Genomic DNA, 27,597 nt, shown 5'->3' on the forward strand with positions numbered 1-27,597 from the left:
TGTATGAAATAGGAAAGAATCAAATTGACTTTTTGTCTTTGTCACAACTATCATACAGTTGCCAAGTAAATAAAGGAGTAAAATACAGTCCGAAGAGAAGAACCTGCAGAATATAAGAAAAAAAACTAACGCTTTTGTAATATTTTGTGCTTTCTTTTTTTAGCCGTGTGCTTCCATTATCATTTATTCTTTTATTAATGGTTAAAAAGAAACATGTTTACAAACTATTCAATACTTTATGTTGACAATGAATTCATTTCATAAAATATTGTTAATGTAAGAAATGTGTTGAAAACGAAATTTTGAACTTAAAGAAAGAGTGACAAAAGGCATAGTGAAAAAAAACATATAAAATAAATAAATAAATAGTATAAAAATTGGAAAAACATTATTGTACTAATAATAATGAATTAAACAAACGGGAAGAAAGGTAAAACATCAAAATGAAAATAGGGTTCATAATTTTCTGTCGCGACTGAATTCTGCTATCCTGCTGATCACATAACACTATAAACGATATTCAAGTTTTCACTGTTTGGTTCACAGCTGTTTTACCGTTTATTTTGTACGGGGTTCACACTCTTAAATAAAATTACATCAATAGAAAAAAAATATTAAGCTCTTATCATAGTAATAGTTGACCTCTCTTAATACGATCGCGTTCAATACGAAATCACGACTAAAACGAACGTTCTGTCGTTAGGTTTTGTTTGCTAATTACATTGAAAATTTTACATTACAATTTTCTTTTTTTAGAAATTTTTTATGATTTTGTTGGGTAGCAGAAGTCTCATTGTGTAAAGAGAAGAAAATATTAAATATTTTACATAGAAAATAAAGCCTGTACATTTCTTTAGTAGTGGACATTTCAATTTACTCCGAGATTAAACTGTTCATCCTCTATTATGAATTACAACCAATTTCGCGATTGTCGATTATCATTTTCCCTTTTCAATATTTTTCAAAAACATTCATTTATAAGGAACTAGCTGTACCCGACGCGCGTTGCTACGCCAACAAAAAAATACATCATTATGTACTGATTTTCATGACACTCGGTTGAACGGGGCAGAAGTTGCTACTCTGCAGTGCCACCTGGTGGCGAGTGGCTTCAATGAGCATATTATGCATCTTCTCCGTGGAAAAATACATATATATAGCAATTTTCATAATAATCGGTCCAGGTATCAAGTGAAGCCGTGACTATACTCAAATTCTGTACTCACGCAGTTTGCAAGATCAATCAATCGCTAAAAATATCAAATAGAAAAAGTTTTAAATCCCCCCGTTGCATGAAAAGCCATAAAACAATAAAGAAAGAATTTATTTGTTCAAACTCAAGAAAAATGGCAACAGCTAACTTCTTATCAATGAGATCTTTCACGCGAATTAATTTCTGCAGCCGATAATTTTATTCGTATTAATCCAATGGATTGTGACTTAAATTGGAATAAAAAAGGAACTATCGATCGAATTTTTTCGAACTGGTCTATAAACATTCCCATTACCAAAAATAACAAACGGTGAAAGTTTCAGCCAAATCTGCCAGGTAGTTTTTGAGTTCATGGATGACATACAGACAAACATTCATTTTTATATATATATAGATAAGTGATTTTTTTCTGAATGTACTGTTAGATTAATTACAACCTGTGTATTAGTAGTAATGTTTTTCGAATATAGGTAAGCATTTCTTCGCTTTTTCACAATATCACACATTCACGGTTGTTACGAATAACGGTTTATACGAACAAATTCGCGGAATTTTAACATTTCGTATAAACTGAGTTCAACTTTATATACTTTTTGGTGCATATGAATTTGTTTAATAACGTATTTCATTTTGAATAGAATAATCGGGAATATTTACAGTCGACATTAACTGAGGCAATGAAAAGCAAAGTAAGTGCCAAAATTAAAAATTTCAATATTACTCGTACAAGCGGTAGGAGAACCTCTCCTCGACGCTGGTGCAAGGGATAGTACTAGTAGCCCTGGTATGTTCTGCTATGCAGCATGATTTCGAAAAACGTTTCTGAAAGCTTTCTTATTATCTGAACTTCAAATGCGTTTTTCTCGAAACTTAAAGAAGTCCACTTGCATCTTTGGCTTCTCACTGCCACAATTGATATCGGAGTAAGGCCGTACCCAGGGTGTGGGAAGGGTACTGGTCTAAAACACCCCGAAATTATATAAAACGGCACTACAGATGGCTGTATTTACCCTTTTATATTCTTGCTCCAACATACTTCCAATACCTGAAAAAGATTTCTCGGTGCGGTCTTGCTTTTGAGGTTTACCTATGGACTGGTTTTTTGTCTGAATCATTGCTTTATTTCTTGAGATACAGCAGTCATGCTACACAAGAAAACGATCGTTTCAGTCCCCTCGGAGCAACTGGTGCTAAAAAAACTAATCAGCACCAATTCATCTCGGGTACATATGTGAAACGAATTTCATTCGATTCCATAAAATACTTTTTAAATAAGAGTGGCAAAAAAAAGTTCAGACACATAACGACAGATTTTTTTTCCAACAATGATCAAAAAGGATTCAGCACAACTTATTAGGGGAGATCCGTAGACATTCAAAAATTGAAATTTCCACGATTCTAATATTTTCTGTATACATTAGATATTGAAGGGAAAATGACGTACCAACAAAGGATTTCTTTTTGTTACATCGCTTTAAACCAGCGTTTCTTTACCTTTTTCGATCTGCGCAACAGTAAAAATTTATGAAAAATTGCTTGGACCGATGGGAGTTTTTTAATAAAATAATAATAAATAAAATAACAAATAAAATCAGCCGGCATTAAATAATTGTGACATAAAGCAAGATTTTTTATTGATTTATTTACAATGATTTAAATATGAAGATAAGTAATTAAGGAATTATTACACATAAATACATAAACCGTTGAGAAAAGCCGCAGAAACACACACACACACACACACACAAATAATAACAAATCTAATGTAAAAATATCATATACAACGTTATTATCATTATTATCAGTACTTCTTTATTTATTTATTGAATATGAAAAAGGATTTTTTTTTTTAAATAAAAACATGATAAAATGTCAGAGGACCGGTCATGATTTTCCACTGACCGGTGCCGACCCGTCGGACCAGCAGTTGGGAATACTGATCTAAACAATCAAGAGAAAAATGAATATAAATTATATTGACTTAACTAATCAACAAAAACAAACCGAATATTTCAAAAGAAGCATGGAAAGCAGAGTGTTGTGTTGATCTTTGGAAAATGAAACGCATTAAACACGGTGTTAATGAGGTAAAAAATGGCTATCGTAAAGGCTCTACATGGAAGTATTTTAGATTGAGAAAACAAAGAAAGGATTGTTCTCTTAAAAGCAGGCGTTGTTTTATCGTAATGAAAATTTTTGCAATTCATAACTCTTAGTTTTAATGGGATAAAATGAATTAATATAACCAGACATAGCGTCGCATTGTTTTGAATGCTCTTAGAGCCGAGGGCAACTAATCGTCAGCCCATTCGATTTGGTTATTGTTTTAAACAGCTTGTACCATTATTCAAGTTGAATATTTCTTCATGTATCGTGTTTATGTTTATTATGATACGAACACTTCTAGCGTTAAAGAGGAAAGGATAAAATCTGCGTGACTTCAGGGAAAACAGGTCTTTTCTAGTGAGAGTGAGGAAAGTGAAAACAATTAAAAACGCAATTAGTTTTTTTATCTCTCTCTCTCTCTCATTAAAAAAAACGATCAAATGAGTTGTTTACCTTTTATTTTATTTAGACATTCTTATTTTTGCTCATATAAATAATATTTATAATTTAACGAGGAAGTAAATAAAGAATCGCCGATTTTTTTTTTTAAAAATGTTATTACAAAACTAACTATTAAAAACTTATTAACTTATATATGAGGCAGTGATAAGCAAAAGACTGTAAGTGGCAAAATAAAATTTTTGTGGTAACCAATACAAATGGGAGGTGAACTTCTCTTCTATGTTGGGTCAAGAGATAGTACTAGTAGCCCAGGTCGGTGTTGTTATACAGCATGATTTAGAAAACATATAACCTAGGGCAGTGGCGCAGCGAAGGGAGGGGGGGGGTTGGGGTTTAAACCCCCCCCCCCCCCAGAGGCATTGGTTCGAACATGAATGCAAATTCTAATACTGTAGTTTATACATATAAAAGGGCTGTTTTGATCAAAAAAAAAAAAAAAAACTCCTCCAGAAGGTATTTTTGACCAAAACCCCCCTCCAGAAGGTATGTTCAACCAAAAAAGCTCCTCCGAAAGGTATTTTTGATTACCCCCCCCCCCCCCCCCCCCCAGATGGTATTTCTGGCTGCCCTAGTGATCTAGGATCTTATTTTTCACACACGTTTTACTAAAAACTTGGACGTGTCCAATTACATCCCTTTGCTTCTCACTGCTCATGCATACAGGAGAACATTTTCTGGGAACTCCATCTATTTTCGAAACTGGGGAAAGCGGGCATTGTTGAACATTTCCTGATTTTACTATTGAAACCGGTAATTTTCTTGTTTTCGCTCCGTAAAAATCTCAACATTTTTGAGTGACAATCATTGGAGATATTTTTCGTCCTTACAGGGTATTCATAATCTTGCTATCGATGTAATCATTAAAATTTGTCAACCTTTTAATCACTATACATGTCACACTCTAAAATGTTGAGCAATATCAATGCAAAGGAATGTGAAATCTTTGACTTTGTTCCATATGTTTATTTTTTCAACTTTTATCAAAATTTCTGTATCTCGAAGGTTTCGTATCTCAAATTTTTCTTTTGTCTCCGAGGAATTCGAGATAATCAGGTTTGACTGCATTAAAATAATGTGTGTTTGCCTTAGTATAGCTTCCCGCCTCAGGAATTAAACCATATTTTTACAATCTGCTATAAGCATTCTAATACCGAAAAACTTGTGTGCTACCTTGCACACAGTGATACATAACTTCTGTATTTCGTTCTTCTTTTTTTTTTTTTTTTTTTGATTGACAGAATTCAGACTAATTTCATACCAGTTACGTGTGAATGCATATTCTGAAGAATGTAGGGTTGTTGCGCATTTTTTAGTTCAAATTAAGCCCTTATTACACAACTATACTTTTAAATCTAATCTAAACTTATTTATAACTAGTGATACCCGCACGACTTTGTCCGTAGTTGAAAATTAAAAGGTCATTCGGTTCGCCTGTATATTTACAAAGAATGGATGACGAATTTCTCGCCAATTGGCTATGTTCATTCGCTCTCCCATTCCACGTCATGATCATTTCGTAATTTACTCGTCCATCTTATGACAATTTTGCTCCGGAAAATGTTCTTAAAATTTAAATAGAAAAAGAATAAAATCGAATTTTCGAAATATCTCTTCGAGGTGCACACCCTCATGCTACAAACTAACTTTGTGCCAAATTTCATGAAAATCGGCAGAGCGGTCTAGGCGCTATTCGCGTCACAGACATTCTACAGACATCCTACAGTAGGGTGCGTCTCATTTTGTTCCTTTGGATGAAAAAAAAATTCACATATCATAAAAATAAAAATTGAATAAAATTTAGAGGTTGCTACCGTTGCTTCAAAATTTGAAATCTATTTTTTTTTTGCATCGATTATTATAATATTTATTTATGTTATCTTTTTGCCATTAATTTTAATTAGTAATAAATTAGATTGTTATTGACTTTGAAATTATTTCATATTTTATTAAATCATGTTAATTAACTGTAGCTACAATCAACTTTCAACCTCTTAACTAACTGTTGGTTAGCAACTCAAAGAAGTACAAGTTGTCAGTTAAGAACTCAAAAAGAAAATTAAAAGAGTTCTATTTCAATAATCAAAAACAAAATTATTGGAATCCATCATTAGATTATTTGCTTGACCTTGCTCTTACTGATGTTACTTTACGCAAGATTTCACTTCCAAGCAAGAAATTATTTCTAACTGAAAGAAAACTAACTAGGAGGACAAGGCAAAATTGGTAACAAATAGATTTCTATTTAAAAAGGCGACAGAACTTGCGTGAAAAGAAGAAATTTTGAAAGAAAAACATCATGAAAAATCTGAATCAACTGTAAGGAAAGTATTTTTTTTTTTTTTATTTTTTTAAAGCCTCTGTTGTAAAGGAATGTACTTTCACTGCTTCTGAAGAACAAGAATTTGCAATAAAGTTTATCTAGATTTGATCTTTTTTTGTTGAAAAGCATTTTCACTTACAAGAAGGACTGCTGCTTCAAGTAATTTTATCTGACATCTACGTGTTATTTCTGAAGAGAAAAACTCCAAATTTCGCCAATTTGGAGTTTTTCTCTTCAGATTAATTCTGAAGCTCTCATTTAATTTTTCTCTTCGGTTATCTTTCTTAAAGAAACCTAAAAGATCAACTCCTCCAATGAAACACTGAACAGCAGATGTTGTAGAACTAAAACCAAAGGAAAAAAAATAGAGGATTTCATTACTAATATTCAGAGATTTTACCATAAAGGTCTTTTCAGCAAGTTTTTTTGGAAGAGATTTTCAAATAGTTTGGATGATGAGTAGCAATCAGAAAAAGACTTGTATATTTCACATTGCTAGAAAAAAAGGGGAAAAAATTACAATATTGGTGAATGGGTGAAAGACTGAAATTGTAAACCAATGATATGAATGGCGTAGTGAAACTTTTGCAGGATTTTAGTTTGACATTATTACACAGTATAGAACCATGAAATGCTTATTATTTTTTTGTATGCATAGGGAATAAGTATTTGGGTTATGTTTCTACCTTAACCAACCCAAATTCATGTTGATGTCAAATATTGCAATAGAAAATTGAAATATATTTTTACTCTATTTTTTCACAATGAAGGTAATTTTAATCGCTGGTAGCAACCTCTAAATTTTGTTCAAGTTCTATGAAACTTTTAAGTAAGTGTTTTTTCATCAAAAGGAAGCAATTAAAGGGGTGCCTCATAGGAAATTCAAAAATTTTTCAAAAAGTGCATTATAAGACGCACTCTAATCCTACAGCCATTCAGACATCCAGACAGAGAGATTTTCCGCTTTATTATTAGTAAAGATAAAAGGGTAATGACTTTACTACAGATTACGCTAATGCACAAAAACGAAGCACTTGATTTACGTTTCAGCAGCCAACGTCAGTTAAAATTGTTGAAAGGACAGCGTTTAGTTAATCCAGTATATGCTGCCGTGCTAAGCACAAAAGTCAGATCTGCACTTTTCATCAAAATTGAGTTACGGTCACGAGGTGCTTTTCTGACACATATTTTATCTAAATACAATGTTTCCTGATCATTTGCGAATTGGATATATTTGTTTTAAAAATTCTGAAAAAGTTGCATCTGAATCAAATACACGAAGGCGCAAAACTTTAAATGGCAATTTTTCTCATTTTGAACTCAACTGCTGATACGATTTTTGTGCTTATTTTGGTAGTACGGCTTTCTTGTTTGCTGTACAAAAAAAAAAAAAAAAAAAAAAAAAAAAAGAGAGAGAGAGAGAGAAAGTAGTTAAAAGAAAACTGGCTGAATTTTTGGTGTTAAACTACATTGAACGATTTTGAATAGCACAGATAATAGAAATCGACTGCGTAATTGTAAAATAGAGTTTTTTTGTAATTCTGAAACACGTCTCTCTCTATATTTTTTTTAAACTTAAGTTGTAAAAGTATAGTTTTATGTATATTTTTATCTTTTAGCTCAAAAGTATTTATTTCTCATAAATTTTTACTTGAAAGTAATCAATATTTCGTCCTCGTTGATAAAGAGCCTGAACAGCAAACTGGAGAGACTATAATTTATTTACAAAGTCGTAAAGACATAAAAATGATAAAATAAAATGCATTTATTCGGTTAATTAGAAAAGCAATTGCTTCGACAAAAATAGAAAACCGAGGTTCCTATTTACGATGCAATATATTTCATGATTAGAAAAAGAGGGAAGATATTTTTGCGATTGAATGACCGTTTCAAAAATGAAATCCGAAAAATAGTACATATTTATTTCTCAAAAGTTTTAACTTGAAAGTAACCATTATTTCGTCCTCGTTGATCAAGAGCCTGAACAGCAAACTGTGTAAACTGGGAAGACTTCAAGTTATTTACAAAATCGTAAAGATATATAAAATATATATTGTTTCGGTTAATTAAAAAAGCAATTGCTTCGACAAAAATAGAAAACTGAGGATCCTATTTACGATGTAATATATTTCATGGTAGAAGAAGAGGGGAGATATTTTTGCGATTGAATGACCGTTTCAAAAACGAAAATATGATTTTGGTTTTTCAAATACCCGGAAAATGGAAAAAGAGATTCAGAATTGCTCGAGCATAAGCGACATTTTTGCTCGGTTATTCATTTTGATGGTATTGAGTTTCTGTTAAGCAATTAGGCCGTGAAGTGATTTGTCAATCTAAGAGCAGCGTATGTCATGCTTCTGTCTGTCGGTGAAGCGCTATCTGTAAAATTCTGTCGGATCTTTTCGGTTTGCTTTGTTCATTAGTTTGGTTCATTTTTATTCTAGTTTCGTAGTTGGGCTGAAATATTTGAAAAACACGCATAATTAGTCTAAGGTGCAGCAAAAATATTTAAAAGTGGAGTGTTATGGTTTTGTACTTGATTTAAGTAGTGCGTTTAATAACTTGATATTCTTATGCATCTAATTGTTGGTTGTTTGGATCCTCCAAAAACGTTTTCCGCAAAGTGTTTCGTTACTTTTAGACCATGAGGCTTGAGAATGTCGAGCTGAAATTGCACACACACACAAATCTAAGATAGATCTAAGAGTTATTCAAAAGTACTCTTGGGAAATGAATTTAAGGTAAAATACAGCAGAGAGAAATAATAAAAAATACATCAAGGCTTATACAGATCTAAAAGTTACATAGACCTTCTAATAAATTTAAAGTTGATGTATTTAATGGCTTAGTTCATGTGTTTGGTGATTTTTTTTTCATTTTAATGTAACTATTAGTTTTATTTAATGGATTTCTTTATTTAAAAACTAAAATTTTAAGTTTCAACAATATTGATTTTTGCAACGTCTGACAAGCAAAACACTTGAATTATTTATTTATTTTTTGAGCAGTTGGCGAAAAATTCTGATGATGAGTCGGGATATACCTAAGGTAAAGTGCCACTCTTATGACCCTTGTTCGTGCTTTTGTTAGCTTCCGTAGTTTATGCAAAAGTTTTTAAAAAAATCCGCTAAAATTTATCCTTTCACCTTAATACAATAAAATCTTCGAACTCATAACTTCGAAAATATTTATGTGTTATACGATACATTAAGGATTTGGGTTGAAAAGTGTTCTTTAAGTAGATTATTTAAAATTGACTTTCTATAGGTTGCTTCACAAAACACGAATTGATTTCCTTGACTGTTAAAACACTAATAAGCATTGAAAAATCCAACTTCGTTTGATTTAAAATAGTAATGAAATTTGCGAACGCTTTTTTTACTTCTTAAGTTAATACATTCTTAACTTTTAAATATATTTTCAAACGAATTCTATCATGGAGGTAAATTTTCAATTATATCCCTTCCACCTATCATCGTTTTAAAGCGTATTTATATCAGACTTCAACAATATCGGTCGAGTGGGTTTATTTTTTGTCGTTTAATTCTCCTTTTCTCTTTTTAATCAATTCAAAGTTTGCTTATAAATGTTAACATCTGTTCAAGAACTTAGTTTTTGCAACATATTTTTTGCTAACCAATCACCAGTTAAAATCGATTGGGCATCAGTTTTTCTGTTGTCTATTTCAGATGCTTGATTTTTCCTCAGGGTGTCTTCAGGCTTTTAAAAATGACAGGGTATTTGCAATTATTCTACCTTACTAGAAAATCGCCCGTCAAGGTATGATGGGTGAAAATTGCTGAACGAAGCATTTCCCTGTTTGGTGATAGTCGAAATTTTAAATCTAACTTCAGTGGATGAACCCTAAACTCCAGTAGATAGCATTCATTTTTGGTCACTTTTTCGTGTCTTTATTCCCCTGAAATGACACAGTTTTACCAGCAAAACAGTTAAGTTAGCGGATCCAGTTCAGCCTTGTCACAATAAAGCCTTTCCCTGCATTTTAAACATTATCCCAAAAAAATATTATCAAATTATCATGCTATGACGCGAGTTGACGTCAGGAGCGTTATTCGATCATTCGCTATTGTATAGTTAGTTATGTTGTATAGTTAGCTATTGTGTAGTAAAGAGAAGATTGAAAGTGTTTGTTGTTCTTAACAATTTCTCCTACATTTATTTGTGACGATAACTACCTAACATAAAAAAGCACTGCTGTCTGAAGTGTTACAGTAACAAATTATGTCTCATTTTACCCTTGAAAATTAAACAGTTCGAGCGACTAAGATTCAGTACTCTTAATGTAGTCCTTCTTGATGTGTAACTGCTGTTGTAAATTTGTAATAAATAAATGAGTAAATAATAAATAAAAGTAATAAAATCGAATGTTTATGACTATATTATTTATCAATGCAATGTGTTTATAAACTCATTGTATGATAGTTAGCATGGATTATAGTTCTTAAGGAGCTGTCACTGCCTACGAAAATAGTTAAAAAATGATGATTTACCCGCAGAGCGTAGGTGGGAAGCTGGAAGGGTAATAAATAATGAATTGGATGCATTAAAATCGGACACATGAAATAGTTTAATGGATTGAGTTTGTTAATTGATGGAATTAAAGGAAGAAGTTAGAATGTATACACGAAGCTGCCAACTGCTACGAAAAAATCGTAGTTTCTACGAACTACAGGCTTGAACTACGACGCTAAAATTACGATTTTCTTCTTTTTTTATAACCCTAAAAACTTTCAATCAATACAGATTACTGTCCATATTATTAATCATTTCGATAATAATGCTTTTGTGCTAACTAATGTTCCAAACCTTTGTTTAAAAAATAAACAAAAAGAATTTATCATATTAAATGATAAAAATTTAAATATTTTTTCAAAACTAACTGGAACTTGTCCTAAATTTATCGTGAAATCCCGAAAGTAACCCTTTTATTGATAATACTCCCCCCCCCCCCCTCACTTCAACAGAAAGTAAGATGATTCTGTAACACAGTATATCCTCGTAATTTTTGCCGATCTTTTGTTGTTTTGCGACTCCCTCACAAAAAAAAAAACATACACATCCACACTAAATATTTTCAGCTCTGCTTGTCAGAACGTTTGAAGAATTTTAGTTCTCCCCTCCATGCGCAGGTTTTCTTTTCTAAAATAGCAAAAGTAAAGCAAACATTATCATGCCAAAAAACAATTTACCAGTTCCAGGGATTCATTCGTTCCACCTTGTCTAGACACATTTTGATTCTAAAGCACCTTTTCTTTTTATTCATATGTGTTGTAAAAGGAACTTATTTAGAACGAACAAATTCGGAACGTGCAATAAAAATGAACAAACTCCAAGTTGACGCCATGTGGAAAACACGTTGTTTAAAAACTGACGCAAAACTTATAGAAATAACCTGATACGAAAACAACTGTCAAAAAATATTGTTAATTGTACCCCGCCCGCCCCCTCCTCTACCTTAAAGTTTGGTTTTGAAAATTAAGGGGTGTTTTCTCTGGATCGTAACTTATTCATTGCATCTGTTACATTTGTTATGAAACGCGTCGTTTAACCCCCCCCCCCCCCCCACCACGCAAAACTCGAATACGAATTTAGATTTTCAAAAGTTAGCAGTTTTGCGTAAACATCAGCGTCCGAAAAGAGGCGGACGATCCTATCCAGTCTCCCCGTTATTCCGAGGAGACAGAAGTTTGTTTCTTTTTGTCGGGGGGAGATCTCCGTGGGTGGGGTCTTCCGTGGGTGGGACATAACTGAACACTCATGTTTTGGGATTTCATTTAAAAAAAAAGTAATTAACTTATCACCCAAAGTAATAAAAATTTGAAAACTAATTTTGAACATATTTTAACATCGCATGCATAATAAAATGCTTAGAGGCTAAACCAGTGGTTCCCAACCTGGAGGCGATCACCCCCAAAGGGGCAATTTGGCTCCTCATATAGGGGCGATAACTTCATGAGGGGTGATAGGAAGGCAGTAGGTATTTAAAATACAAAATAACAATAATAATAAACCCGCGAATATCGAAATTGAAAACGTATATATGGAATCGATTGTTCAGACGAGGAATCACAAGTAAAAAAACAAATTTTTTATTTAGCTTCCTCCTCACAATTCGGTTGTACCTTAAGGAAGTATTTCATTATTCATCGTAAAGTTCATGAATTTTCGGATTTTTGATTTTAAGTGTCAGTGTTTTTTGTTCCAGAGATTCCAATTTAAAACAGAAAATAATCTCATAAAAAATGTAGCACTTCTGCTTTTGAAAAATGCGCCAATGATCATAGTTAAGTACATCACTTCAAGTACCTATCAGTTCGTTTAAAATCGTTATTGCATCTCTGGGATTGGCATCAATTAAAAAATAAAAGTTGTAGAATTAGTTTAAAACAAATTGTTCACCTAGTTCACAGTTATCCGGTCTTTTAAAACCACATGAAGAATAGTATATTAAGTAACAAATACTTTATTAAAAAAAAGTGCAATTTTGAACAAGGAAAACTAAAATTTGTAAATGTTTAAAAACTTTCATTTTTCCTTCATATCAAAATAAGATTTCAATAACTTGTTATATATTACAGAACATCATTATGTATGGAACGAGAGATTTAAACAATTTCAAAGCAATACTCAGGAGTATAGCTTCCAAATATAATTACTTCCGAATTAGTGATTGAGCTGTGCACCGTGTTGCCAAACTATTTTGTGAAATAAAATTGGAAAACTGATACAGTGAAACCTGTGTAAGTTGACCACTTGCGGTGCCCTACTTTAGTAGTCAACTTAAACAGGTGGTCAACTGAGGTTGAATTATATGATGTAGTAAATATCATGTAGTATTATAAACTGACCAATAGAGTGAAATATTGGACCGTCTACAGTTTATTTTAAACTTTAAAAAAGAAAAAAAAAAGGAAGTGACGAAGTGTCCGGAAGTGTCCAAAATTACATTTTTAGTGAAATTGTTTTTTTTTTTTTTTTGTAAGAAAATATTAATGTAAAATCTACTTCAGTTCCATTCCGTATTAAAATTTTATTGAATGTAAACATTGAGAACTCGGCATTAGACAATAGAGAAATAGAATTCTTTATTAAGTTTCAATTAGTATGCATGGGATTTAAAGATTTTTTAAAAACTATAGAAACCAAATTTTCTAACATATTTCGCATGTGTACAAACGGTAGTGTTCAAAATGTAGTGCGTACTTAAATGCAAAAAATGACAATTTTTCAACTAAAGAAGAAATATATATATTTGAAACTCTTTCGCAGTTTTTCTTCTCTTGACTCAAGTGATGAAATGATTGCAGTGCCATTTCATGCGGTCGGAAACTAAATTACCATTATCTACTCCAGAGAAATGTTGATTATTTGTTTCTAAAAATTATCAAGCTACTATATTTTTTGTTTATTGCAGTTACAGAACTTTTTTTTAAATATAAATTTAAAAAGGAAATTGCACTAATTTTAAAATATAACTGCGTATATTTTATCATCAATTCATCATTCTTCATGAAAAATTTCAATTTGTACTCATTGGCTTAAATACATTTTTTTTTTAAATCACGAATAACCAAATTATCCTTCATATGATAGGAATATGCACAAATGAGGGTGTTCAAACTTCGTGCAATAATTGACTTAAAAGCAATAAGTGGCAGTTTTCGAAAAACAATTTGTTAAAGCATCATATAAAAAGCATTACTACGCACAAAACATTTTCAAAAATCAAGCTTTCTTTGCTTAAATGAAGCTGAAATTAATTTCTTTGAAAGTGTCGTAAATTGTCTTTTTCAAAACACTACCAACTCTAGCATAAAAACGTTTTTATGTCACAGAGTTATTGGCATTTTTTACACAAAATTTCTCTTTAAATCAACATTTCTGAGAAAAATGTTATCAAATATTTATTAATTACAACTAGTTAATACTTATTTTTATGCATTAGTAACATTGCAGTAATTACATATTGGTTAAATTAGACTGCATTAGTTTTAGGGCACTTTTAGACAATTTTGGACGGTAAAAGGCACCGGTCCTGTATAAAATCAGTTTCGGACAACCAAAATCCAACCTATAGGAGCAAATTTAACTCATATGGCTCAAAACTACCCTAAATGGCTGCCTCTAAAATGTACCGATTGCGCCATTCTTCAATGACCGATTAACTACAGGTTTTATTATTGACATGAAAAACACACGATTTCCTCTGAAAAAGAGATCTGAAATAGATGACCCCTTCAAGCAAAAGGTGGTCGCGGTGCTGGCCACCTTGCCCCCCGGGTCCTCCATACCGCATGCCTCACATTGCTTCCCGCCATTTGTCACGGTCCGCGAGTATCGTCTGTTCACGCCCTCTGAGCTGCGCCTTCAGCGGACAAGGGTCCGACCGCCGCTGAAGCCGGGGATTAAATCGGCAAAAAAGGCGGTCGTACGTCCCGATGATGTGCGGCTGAAGTACCGCCGCGGCGAATAGGAGCTACAAGCCGCACGATGAAAAAAGCTCGATGCACACAAAGTGGTCCCGGGGCCTTTTTTTTTTTTTTTTTGTGAATTAATACTTAAATTATGCCGTTGCTATTTTGTCTGATAAAAGCCTTTTTTTTTAAATAAAACGCTTCCTTTTTAGAGAGTTTTTTTTTTGGAATATATGTATATATATATATATATATATATGCAAAATGGAATTTTCCTTTACAAAATATGATTTTTCTTTGGGATTCTTTTGGGATTTTCTTTGGGCTAAATTGGATTTTTTTTTACAAAATAGAAATTATCTTTGCAAAATTTAAATTTTCTTTAAAAAATAGGAAGTATGTTTTGAAAAGTGAAAATTTTCTTTGCAAAACGGATATTTTTCATTACTCAGCGGGAGCTTACCTTTACAAAACGGCAATATACTTTACAGAACACGCACTCAATTAGGATAACTTTGAATCACGTGGTTTAGCTTTTTAAAACATTTTACCTTCTTTTTTTTTAGTATATTTGACTTCAAAAGAAACCGTAGAGTGCCCAGTGCTGCATTCTGATGGTTAGGTTATAAAATCTGTTTTCTATTTTACAAAATACGTTGGTGATACCATTTAACTTCAAAAGAAATCGTATAGAGTGTTTAATACTCCACTCTACTAAATAGATTATAAATTCTGTTTTCTACTTTTATTTTGCAAAATAAGTTGGCGACACTGTTTGCCCTCATAAAAACCCGTAGAGTACTCGATGCTGTACTCATAGAACCTGTTTTCTACATTTTATTTTACAAAATAAGACTTCAAAAGAACCCGTAGAGTGCTCTATGCTGCTCTCTACTGGCTAGGTTATAAAATTTGTTTTCTTCTTTTCATTTTACAAAATACGATGGTGATACTATTTAAATTCAAAAGAAATCGTATGGAGAGCAACAATCCGAGTACTTAATCATGCACTCTGCTAACTAGGTTAAAAATTCTGTTTTCTACTTTTATTTTGCAAAATTAGTTGGAGACACTAAGGGTAATGGCATCAGTAACAGACAAGGGTCCAGTAACAGACAGTCATAAGTTTTAATTTAAATAGTAAGAATATTAGGCGGGTATAACTGATGCTGCTGTGGCCCATGAATACAGTGAAACCATTTAGTCTTATAAGAGTGAATTTTATGAGTCAGTTGGTATTTACAAGGCAGTAGTGGTAGGTTATGAACAGCTGTTGCCACGAGACGAGGTTTGCTGGTGTTTCATGTTCATTTGATTTAAATAAGGCTTTAGTTCAAAAAAAAAAAAAAAAAGAATTTTTGCACATTTTGAGGAGAAAAAGGGAATTTTGTGCCTTACTCATCCTTATCTCATTCTATCTGTTACTGGATATCATGAGATCTTTCGGTGTTTGTTACTGGGGGGGGGGGGAAGTCGGAACTTTCTTCGAAATTGAGCAAATAAAAATAGAATTAACTAATTAGAGGATCCAGAAGCAACCCAACATTGGATGAGATGTAGTTACATGAGAGAAATACAGTTGAAAATTTCTAAAGACGTTAAAGACTCAGAAAATTGAGTTAACCTGAGAGCGATGTCTTAGCATGTCTGTTACTGGTGCCGTTTTCCTATTTGACTTCAAAATAATCTTCAAAGTGCTTGCTCAATGCTTATATACACTCTTCTGGTGAGGTACGACACTGTCCACATCCACAACTGATTAAAGTTAATGTTAGGGAGCTACTCTTGAGTTCTGATTTGAAGGTTTTGAAGTCTATCGCTCCCTAGATTGTTATATTGTATGCAGTATGACACATTATAAAAGTCTTGTGGTTGAAATGAAATTGGGGAGGTTTCAAACTCTTCGAGACTTTCTTTTTCTGGTTCACAGTTGTTGTTATTGTCTTTTGCCAGCTAGACCGGCAATTATTGATTCGCTGCTTCACTTTTCCAACTGTGCCGTAATTTGATGTGAAGTCCGACTTTCACAGTACACATATGCCATAAGGACCCATTTATAGGGTAGGCAACCATTCACAGCACAACAAAACATTCACACACTGAAAGGTCATTGACAGGAGAGAGAAAGTACATCCATGCCCGTGCCGGGAATAGAACCCGGGACCTCCCTGTTATAGTCAGAGTACTCTGACTACTAGACAAGGTGGGCAGCAAAAGCTTCACAGTGTATTCACTTTTATTAAAATACTTCATTTTGCATCCATTTTTCACATGGTTCCACGTTACCCTAGGTAGCAAGATAGATTTTTACAGGACTAATAATTCATTTCAAATGATTCAGTGAGAAGCAAAGGGATGCAAGTGACCATCTTCAAATTTAAAAATCTGGTCTTAGGTAGGTTTTCATTGCAAAGTTTTTATAAATCTTGCTGTATAGCAGTCCTACCAGGGCTACTAGAAATATCTCTTGCCCCAAGACAGAGTAGAGGTTCACTTACCATTTGTACTGGTTATCTCCAAATTTTTAATTTTGGCAATGACATCTCTTAGCTTCTCACTGCCTTAAATGGCTTTTCTGGTTATTATTTCTCAAGTTTTAAAGCAATACAAAGACCACAGAAAATTTTCTTAAGTTATAATGCAACAACACAAGCCACAATCATTTACTTTTCCGGCCCGTTTACTGTAAAACATACTGTTACTCTATTTTACAGCAATAGATTAGTCAAATTTGAAAATTTGTCTTTATATGAAGCTTTGGAACAAGAGGAATCACGACGAAATCACTGCCATTTGTTTCCTTTTTGCAAAACGAAATTGTTTGAAGAATCATTTAAGGAACTTCTGTTCTTTTTACCATCAGGTAGTAATTCAGGAGTTTACTTTCTGATTGAGGTCAATTGAAACATTTAATTTCCGAAAAGAATTGGAGAAATTTAGTTTTTAAACTTATTCTATCGAACAAATTTAGAAACTAAATTTCTAGCTATAAAGTTTCAGAAAAAGGAAATACTACTTGTGAAACATAAAATTTATTTCCTAAAAAGTACAATAGCTAAGTGTAGTGTAAATCTACGACTTTTGAACAACAATGGTTCATAAAACATTAGCATAGCCTTTTCAAGCTACTTGAACCAAATTCGATTTTAGGTATTCTTATTTTTTTTTTTTTTTTTTTTTTTTGTAATAGCTGAAAACAATCGAAAGAAAATATGTGAAAGTTTTAGAGCCTACAAAAATTATAGACTTTCCGAGAACAACTAGCCTACTCTCGAGTACATCAACAAGGAACCTGTGCCATTCAGCTGGCTAATAATGAAAGTATTGTAATTATTTCGACTTCTGTTTAAAGTAACTGAAAGTTTCTGAGAATTGAGAAAAAATCCTTCAAATTATGCATTTTCTTCAAATAAAAAAAATGTATTCAAATGATACAGTTTTTATTATTCATTGATTTTTATCATAGTTACCTGTTGATTGTTTAAAAGTAACGTTAAATGACTGATATCAACACGACAACAGTGACAATCTGCATTGTTCACTGAATGAAAATTTAAAATTTCAGAAATCGAAAGATACTTTTGAATTTCAGAACTCCGTTTTCTAATTTAGTTACGCAAATAGTTTTGAATTCCAAATTGTATTATTAGAGATCAAACAGTACTTTTGATTCGAAAATGAAGGGTTGTGAGCTGTTTATGAGATAAATTAAGGTTTTAACTTAAGTCACTCAATAAAAATATATCTTTGAATTCCAATTCAAAATGTTACAATGTAAAGTAACGCCGAAAGCGTACTATCAAAATGAATAGTAGTAGTGTTTTAATGTGTGTTAGAAAACTTATATTTTTAGGACTATTAACAATCTGTCAGAATGTTATTTTCAAAAGTAAAATCAAGAATGCAATGTCAAAATAAATGACAGCAGTTTTTTGGGATCACTCTTATTTTATTTATTTATTTATTTATTTGTTAATACGTATTAGGATTGTGGGCTCAATGACATGAGAAAAAGACGGTGTTAAAAACTTGCCATGATAAAGAAAATACATTAAAAAAAACTACTTCAGATTTTAATGCAATTATTTATTTTACATTTTGATTCTTATTCCAAAAAGCTTCACAAAATAATTACATTTCTACGGTACACCTTTCATATTTCTGTCCTGAGAAGATTTAGACGATTTTTAACTTCGCTTCAAGGCGCTTAGCGAAACCAGAATTCACCTTCTGAGAGGCGAGGCTTTGGTCAAAAGTCCTTATTTGTGTATAAACTGTTATATTACAATTGGAAATACGCGTTAAAACCAAAGGTTATGAGGGCTGACTCTCAAAACTCTCCTCGATGCGCCCCTGGGAGTTTTTTTTTTTTTTTTTTTTCATAGACGCCACTTTCAGTTTTCGATGTTCGCGCTACCACATGCCGTTAGTTAATATTGTACCAATGAGGGAGGGGGGGGGGGTTAAGGACGTATACAAGGGGAGGGCCCTTGTATACGTTCCCCCCGTTTCACGTCCCCCCGGTCATAACCCCCCTTTCACCTTAAAACGTTCCCAATACTACCCGCCCACGTTGTGTTCAAACACTTTATGAATAAAATTATAAATAATTTCAGTAATTATTTCAGTTCATTATTTCTTTTTAAAGTAAATACATTTGAAATATAACTTTTTTTCATTGCTTATGAAATTAATTAGTAACGTTTATGCTCTACGAAGTGCCTTATTCCTGGACGATTTGGTGTTTTTATTGACATCCAAACAGTTTCAGAAATTTTTCGTACCCGAAACCGTAAATTCGTTCAAAAGGGCGGGGGGGGGGGGGCTTCTTCAGCACGACCCCACTTAAAATGGTTGTCTGTATCGCCACTGGGGGGGGAGTGATAAGAATCAAAACATGGGGGGAAAAGGTTTTTTTCGAAAATTGGGGCAGTGAGAAGCAAAGGGATGTAAGTAGACTGTTTAGAGTTTAGAGTAAATAGCGTTTAAAGTTCCGTTTTCAACAGAATTTTTTTCTAAATCATGCTGCACAGCAGCAGCACCTACTAGGGCTCCTAGTACTATTTCTTGCCCCAAAGCGGAGCAGAGGTTCACCTACCATTTGTACTGGTTATAGCCTAATTTTTAATTTTGTCACTTATATCCCTTTGCTTCTCACTGCCGCCATTTTAAACAGACTTTTTTAAATAAATTTTCTGGATTGTCTTTAGAAATTTATAAATTATTTGTATGCGATAATTCACAAATGATTTTTGAACTTGTGGATTGCATGAGTCCCACTGTCATAAATTAGTTGAGGTCAGTTCTTTTGCTCAATGTTTGTTCAAAAAAAAAAACTTCATGCTTCAGTAGAGTGCTGTTTTAACGGAATGACGGCATGACATTTCTGATCACTAGAAATCTGGACCACATCCCAAAAGAAAAAAAAATCTTCGACGCCTAAATCGATCAACCTAACGAAACGCTTTCACATAAGAAACAATCCCAGCATTACTCAGCTCGATCCCATAGCTCACATTTTTCATTACATCCTATTGTGCCATATTTGGCTCCCTAAATCAATCAACCTAACGTCCCAATAAAACTATATTTAATTTCTCTCACATCCGCTTAAGCCCGAATGGAATTTTTTCCATTCTTACAGAGTAGAATTCTGGTAAAGTCACCTCCACCTTATTACGGGCCAAAATACAATGGCTCCGTCTGTCGCAATCTCTTGTTCCTTTTTTCAGAAAACTGTCATCCACTGGCAATAATTTTCTCCTTGTCTGCGGAGAAGTCCTTGTGCTTCTCTCTATTGTTCCGTAGCTATTCGTTCACGATGTTATTAGACGCTTACACATAGACGTCTATATATATGACCGTCTGTGTGCTGTCTCCAAGAGAAAAATATTCACGCCAAGATTGATGGCGGAAATGGCTGATCATGCACGAATTTTCCCGTAAATTCACCAGCTTTTCTCATTGGCCAATTTTAAAAGTTAGACGGCCAATCCGATTAGGCCCTCGTTGCATGCTTACACGGGCTACAGATATTTATAACCACAGTGATTTTTATTGTATGCCGATTGATTGATTTTTATCGATTGTTCGAACAGCAACGTTTTTTCCTGGGAAGGGCCTCATTAATTTATATTGTTCTTTTGTTTTTGTTTTGTGTATTTCTAAAAAATTAATTTTGTTGTGCGACTGAATTTAATAGCTTTGACGCAGGCGGATGTAACTTTTAAGGAAACTCTTGGATATTTCAAGTTTTTAAATCGCATGGTTGTATTTTACAATTTGCGGGTCAATCTCTGAAAAAAAAAGGAAACATGAAATCGCTTTTAACTTTATAGCTGATTTGAGCACGTTCTCTAGTGCTTTTTTTTTTTTGAGCAATCACGAATTGCTTATCTTCACTTGACCAAAGATGAAGAGATCAAGATGTTGATCTGATCTTACAGATTATCATGACAAAAGTTCAGTTATTTTGCTTCTGTGATTTTAAAAATTATTACAATTGAGTTTATTCTTTTCAACAAAAAATGTCACACACATAAAAACCAAGATAATACACATATCTTATTTCACTCACGTCTTCCATTTTATCTTTTGAAAGTAATTTTTTTCTGGAATAAATCAATATTAGTGTATTTACTGTTTCCATAGATTGTCCTCCTGCAAATGAATTTCACTCCTTTAAAAAATGTCAAAGAGTATTTTAACGACTAGAAAAAAATATTCCTTGGTTAAAAAATAAATAAATACCTTTGTGCAGAGAAGTAAAAGAAAAAAAACGAATTTTCAATGCAAAGTAGTGAGCTTTTGGATGTGAATACTTTTAACAAGCGTCTTTACATCCAAGAGCTCACTATTTTGCATTGAAAGCGGGATTCCTTGAAACCCCGAAACATGTGTTTGCAGTAATCTGTAATTTTGTGCTACAGAACGTTGGTTATTTTCCATTTACTCGTTGCTATGTGAACGGTTTGAATATTAAGACTTAAAACAAGTTCATTACTTGTACAAGTATTCACTTCAAAACCTTATTCTCCGTTTTTAAAAAATATAATTCATTTGCTTTTCTATAGAGATCAGTGTGCAATTCTCAAGGTCTGACTAACTTAAAGTGAAGAACAAGGCCCACAATTCCACGGAGCGCTGTTAAGTCGCCCTGTTTGCCAAATGCCTATACCACTGATTTTTTTTCTACATTCATTTTATAACTGTACTTTTATAGCTCAAAAATGTGAAAAGGATATTTTCGTTGGGGATAAAGGATATATATATATATATATTACACTAAGTAGGGGAGACTGTGGACACTTGATCCCTAAGGATACATGATCCCTTAGCCAAAAATGTACCAAAATCATTAAGTAAAGATTTGAAATCTGACAATTATATTACAGTTATACTTGTACATAAAAACTGGCAACTTTTTTTTTTCAGTCCTTTTGTTTCAACTCAAGAAATGATCGTATGAATGTGTCAAGGGAAACTTTTTTTTAGGAAAGCATTCCGAAGTTTACATTATCCGTTTAATACAAAAACTTTTTTAAAAACCCGAAGTGTAATGTTAAAGTGTGGACAGTCTTTAATAATCGAGACATAATTTTAGTAAATTGCCATTGATTGTTAATAATATAAGAAGTATGTTTGTAAAAATCGCATATTAGGGATACTTGATCCATGTTTAGAGGGATACGTAATCCTAGGGATCAAGCATCCATATGACAATATAAACACAATGAAAACAATATAACTGTTGTATACTTAGTTGACATTAACGTTAAACATTCAAAACCATATTAACATAATGAAATTTATCATAGTTTGAGTGATAGATTTAAAACAATCACTACAGTAAATATGCTAAACAATTAAAATATCAGTTCGCACTTGCAACCCACATAACACCTCAAACATCTAAACATAAACTAACTCTACTGATAAATTATGTTTTGGTCAGCCAAATGAGCTTGAACAAGTTGAAATAGATGTCAAATCTTAGTTTGAAAGAAAAAAAAACATTTTGCTATAGATTTACAACAAAAAAGTGAATTACCCATTATGTAGAGTCATTAGCGGATAGAATGCAAAGTTGGATTTCTAAAGTTTGAAATAAGTTTTCTGAAGCGAAAAGGTAATATGCTTAATCAATCTATTTTTCCTGAAAAATTGACAAAGTGTGTTAAGCTGCACACATCCAGTTGGATTGAACGGAACTTTAAGAACTACAACAAACGAATTGTTTGCATTTGACTTTTCAGGTTTTGAAAACATATAAGCTAGGCTTTCTTTTTATAAGTACACTGATACTTGCATTTTTCTTCCCTCTTTTTAAAAATTAATTCAATTGATGAAACTCTTAATTTTATTATTGCAAGATAAGAAGCAAATAAGATGATTTTCGTGCTTGTTATCCTATTTTTTTTTTTTTTATTTGTTGAAATTTTAGCTTCATTACGCTACTTCAAAAAAATTGTTAGTTTTATTTATAAAATATAGTATTTTTTGTTCACAACTGTATTGGATAATAAGTAACTGATCAAAATCATCATAAGTTCATGAAAGTTGCGTACATTTTTTTTTTTACAAATGTCAAGTGAAATTTGAAACTATGTTATTTTGTGTTCACATTATTATAATCTAATTAAGAAAGTTAGAAATGGTGTTACTTTTTAGAAACATTATGTAGAAATCTAAAATCCATAAATAAATTGCCGATCTAATGAAAAGTCTATGTATTTTCTCAATGGGATCAAGCATCCCCCATGAAGGGATCATGTATCCCTTGCAAGGTCGCCCATATAGGGGGGCAAGTGGGGGTTCGAGCCCCCCCTTAGAAATTAGAACTTTTTTATATTTAGTACTTTTTTCTTTGCAAAAATGTAAAAACATTTCTTCTCAAGCCATTAATGAATGTTATTAAAAATGTCGAATTTTAATGACTCTAATCTGTCATGCAATCGGTTTCCATGGGAAAATTATCCTGCTAAACCATGGGGAAAATATATGAGCCCTCCCCCCTTACAATTTTGCGTATGGGCGCCCATGACCCTTTGATGTCGGATACATGATCCCTTCATGAAATTTTTGAAAAAAATTATTTTACCAAAACTAACTGTTTAATTTCAACTAAAACAAACATTGTCAGATAGAGGAAACAATTACCTTTCTTCACGTCCTGAAAAAAAAAAAGAAAAAAAAAACTGATAATTTGCAGCAGGAGAAAAAAAAATTGAAAACTAAAGGAGGGATAAAGTATCCCCAGTCTCCCATATAGTAACTATTTTTTTTTTTCGTAAATAAACTGAAATAAAGAAACTGTGTTAAGTCTTAACTTGGCAGGAAATTCATGACATAAAGCTTTCTTTCTCGTACAGAACCATCTAAATAAGAGACATACTAATAAAGTATCAAAAGAGTTTTTTCCATTAATAAATCATCAATTTAAAAAAAAAAAAAAAAAACACATGATTTTTTAATTCTATGCATAAATTTATTTCAAAAATTTGGGGCCCCTTAGGAAGATGGGGCCTCAGGCCTCCTTGGTCTGAGCATTAATCAGGCCCCGGCAATGGCGTGGTTTCCTTCAGTCAAAAGTATTACTTTTAGTCATTGAAATGGATAGAATGAGCAAAAAAATAAAAAAACATGAACTCAGAAAATACTTTCATTTTCCCAACAGTTTTTTTAATTATTTTTTTAAATGTCCGATTTTTCAAACAAGGCGTGGTCTTTATGACGTCATAAATGATGCACTTTGCCGCATCTTTCTACTACGTTTCCACGCTATGATAATCAAGCAGCGAATTAAAATTACACTCTACGCTTGCTATCAACCATATCGTTGCCAATACACGTGAGTAAAGATGGGAATTAAATATTTTTTACACTGTGAATGGTATTTCCTCATTTGTGATGTCATCGGCAAGAAATGTAAACAATGAAAGCGCAACGATTTAATTATTATTTTTTTTTAATATTAAACAAATTATTTAAAAAATGGTTAGATCCTATGTTTTTAAGCATGTTCTTTCAGAAAAAAATACTTTTAAAATTTGGGAAACGACCCCATTTGTCTTAAAAAGTAGCCTCATGCTCTCATTTCGAGAAAAGCTATAACATTCATTATCAGAAGCATCGATTCCTCTTCAGTAACATACTTCCAATATTGACACACATCATATTAATATCGCACATTCTGTGTACACAGACGGCCCATTACATGAAATTCCGATTTAAAGGAGAAAAATAAGACATATCATGATTTATGCATTAGCTACTCATAGAAATTTCCCCAAGTGATTTGAATTCATATTGATCTTCTGTTTCGTACATTGTATGCAAAAAGCGTGTCTTTGGCTTTCAAACGAGGTGACGTCATTGAAATTTCAAACCGCTTTAGACTCGGACGAACTGTGCAATCAGAACTGCAAAAGGATATTTTGATTATCTGTAGGAGATATTCAGAAGTGATAGGTAGTACAAATAAATATTTGCATGATTCAGCAGTATTTGTGCTCTTCAACTAAGTTAATTATCACCATTTAGTTTTGCATGCGAAGTATTAGGTGAAGTAATGTCGTTTTTTCTAGCCATAAATTATTAACAAGTTATATCTTTAATCTAGGTTATCAGTTAAACTTGTTATCAAATACCTATTCAATTCAATTCAATTTTATTTCAATCAAGGTAAAAAAAAATAAAAAAAAATCAATTCACATAGAATAAAAAAGAAAATAAATTACAAACAATGTATTTTGTCTTGTCTATTCGAAACTTCCTGATTGAGTAGGTGGGAGTAAAGACTGTAACAACAGCCTGGCCTGTTTCGACTTTTGTCACCCAGAAAGAAGCTTTTCTATCCCAGACAGATAAAAATGAGTCGGTCTTGAACCAAAATGTCTGGAGATGTAATTCGGATTTCAGCCTAATGTTCAAGTTTTTTTTTTTTTTTTTTGCAACATAGTAATCAGAATAAAGGGTAATCAGACGGTGTAATGTCTGGAGCGTGTCAGCTATTCTCAACATAAAAAAGGCTGTTCCTGAAACAGGATTATCCAAGACTAATCGTTAAAAATGATAGATGGAAAAATAATGAATTGCTGTGCGAGAAGTGCAATTGTGTAGCTCTTTGTTGCTATAACTTTTACTTTACCTAGACTATAATGTATTTTGAGCTTTATTGAAAACAAAGAAGATAAGGAGTAGTTAACAACCCCCAAAATTACCTTAGAAAGCGTGGGAAATAAATTATCCAACAGTTTTAAAGAAAAAAAGAAAACAATCAATTCTTTCAAAAAGATGTATACATATTTCTTTTTGCCTTTTACTCAGTCATTTATTACTTAGTGTACACGGGGTTCGCCAACTTCATTCACAGAACGCAAGGTGTTCGCAAGGAAAAAAGGTTGGGAACCGCTGTTCCAGACAGTCCTTGCGGATAATTAAATAATTCTTTGGAAATTCTTTAAAGTGGCTTCAATTTATTTCTTATCAAATTCTAACCTATTTTCTAAAAACTCTTCACCTACACGTTTAAAGTATTTTATGCAGTATAGCTCAATTTTGTAGTTGCTGTGGAGGCGGGAGATGATCAAAACCAATAGTAAGTACAATAGAAAAATCCCTTGCCATGTTTGCCATTTTTAAAATTTTCTCTCCGAGCTTTTTTTTTTTTTTTTCCTCGATATTTTTCAATTTGAAAATTATCTGTGAATATCAGCAATTTCATGCTCATAAATTATCCAAATGGCTAAATTTTGACTAACCTAGTTAAACATTTTTTTTAGCTGGATCTATTAAAAAAAGATTATGACATTTTAAAGAGATTTCAAATGAAATTGCACCTACAGTAGTCCCGATTATCCGTAGAATAGGGTGGCAAGGTAACCGTGGATAAGTGAAAACTGCAGATAATTAACGCCTCCTATAGAGGCGTTGATATAGGGGGCCGAGATATAGGGGCCATTGAGATATTCCGAATACTAGGCGAAAAGCAATACTACTGCATACAATAGCTAAACAATATGAATAACACTCAATCATACATTTAAATTACAGCTTAAAACATTGCTACATTGCATCTACTAACATTTGAATGTAAGAAATACATGTAAAGGGAAGAAACGAACAATAACACAATCATAAGTTTAAAAAACATGTAATAACAGCTTAAAAAAAAAAAAGAAAAAGGTTAAAAGACCTGCGGATTATCGGAATCGCTGATGATCCGATCGCCGATAATCGGGAGTTTTCCTTTTGTGCACAAAATAATATCTTTGATTACACAGAAATAAGCAACCTGATCTTCTATAAAAAGTTGATTGAAAATTTTAGGAAACTCCATGAAAACAGAAATTTGATATTACAAAATCATTAATTAACTAATATAGCTTCATAGGACTAGTTTTGTAGTTTCGGATTGGAACATTTAAAGCAACTTATAGGAGCTTTTTTTTTTTTAAACTTATTTTTTAAATAAATAACCATGACTTCCTGCCTTGTTTTTGCCATATTTAAAAATTTTTTTGTACTTATTTTTCACTAAACCAGTTTAGCCTGATGAGATGGGCAAAATGTATTCAAAGCACACCAAAGCAAGTTTACTCTCTAAAGTTGACAAAATTACAACACTGAGGTTATCTTTCTTTCTTTGTTTTTTTTTTAATAAGAATTTTTTAAGTTCCAAAATCTAATTCAGGATTCGAAACAAGCTGTCACTAAGTCGTATTTTGTAACTAAACCTTTTAGTTTGACTACCGTCATTTTTGACACCAAACTTTCAGTTAAAAAATAATTAGACGATCGTAGTTTTATACCGAGTCGTCATCGTCCTTTTAGATTAGCTTTATACGAGTGTACTATGCAGGAGACTTTGAATTATTTAAAATTACACCTAAGTAGAACATTTTGGAAACAAACAAAAGAACTAAGTACCGATGACGCCTAACTTTTTGCATCCTAATTTCTTATACCACTCCTTCCACCTCTCTTGGGCACCTCCGGACAATTCACTTCTGATAGACCAGTCAGTTGTTGCACAAAAAACTTACAAAGACTTCAAATAT

The sequence above is a fragment of the Uloborus diversus genome, chromosome 6, assembly GCF_026930045.1.
Source record: "Uloborus diversus isolate 005 chromosome 6, Udiv.v.3.1, whole genome shotgun sequence".
Taxonomy (NCBI): domain Eukaryota; kingdom Metazoa; phylum Arthropoda; class Arachnida; order Araneae; family Uloboridae; genus Uloborus; species Uloborus diversus.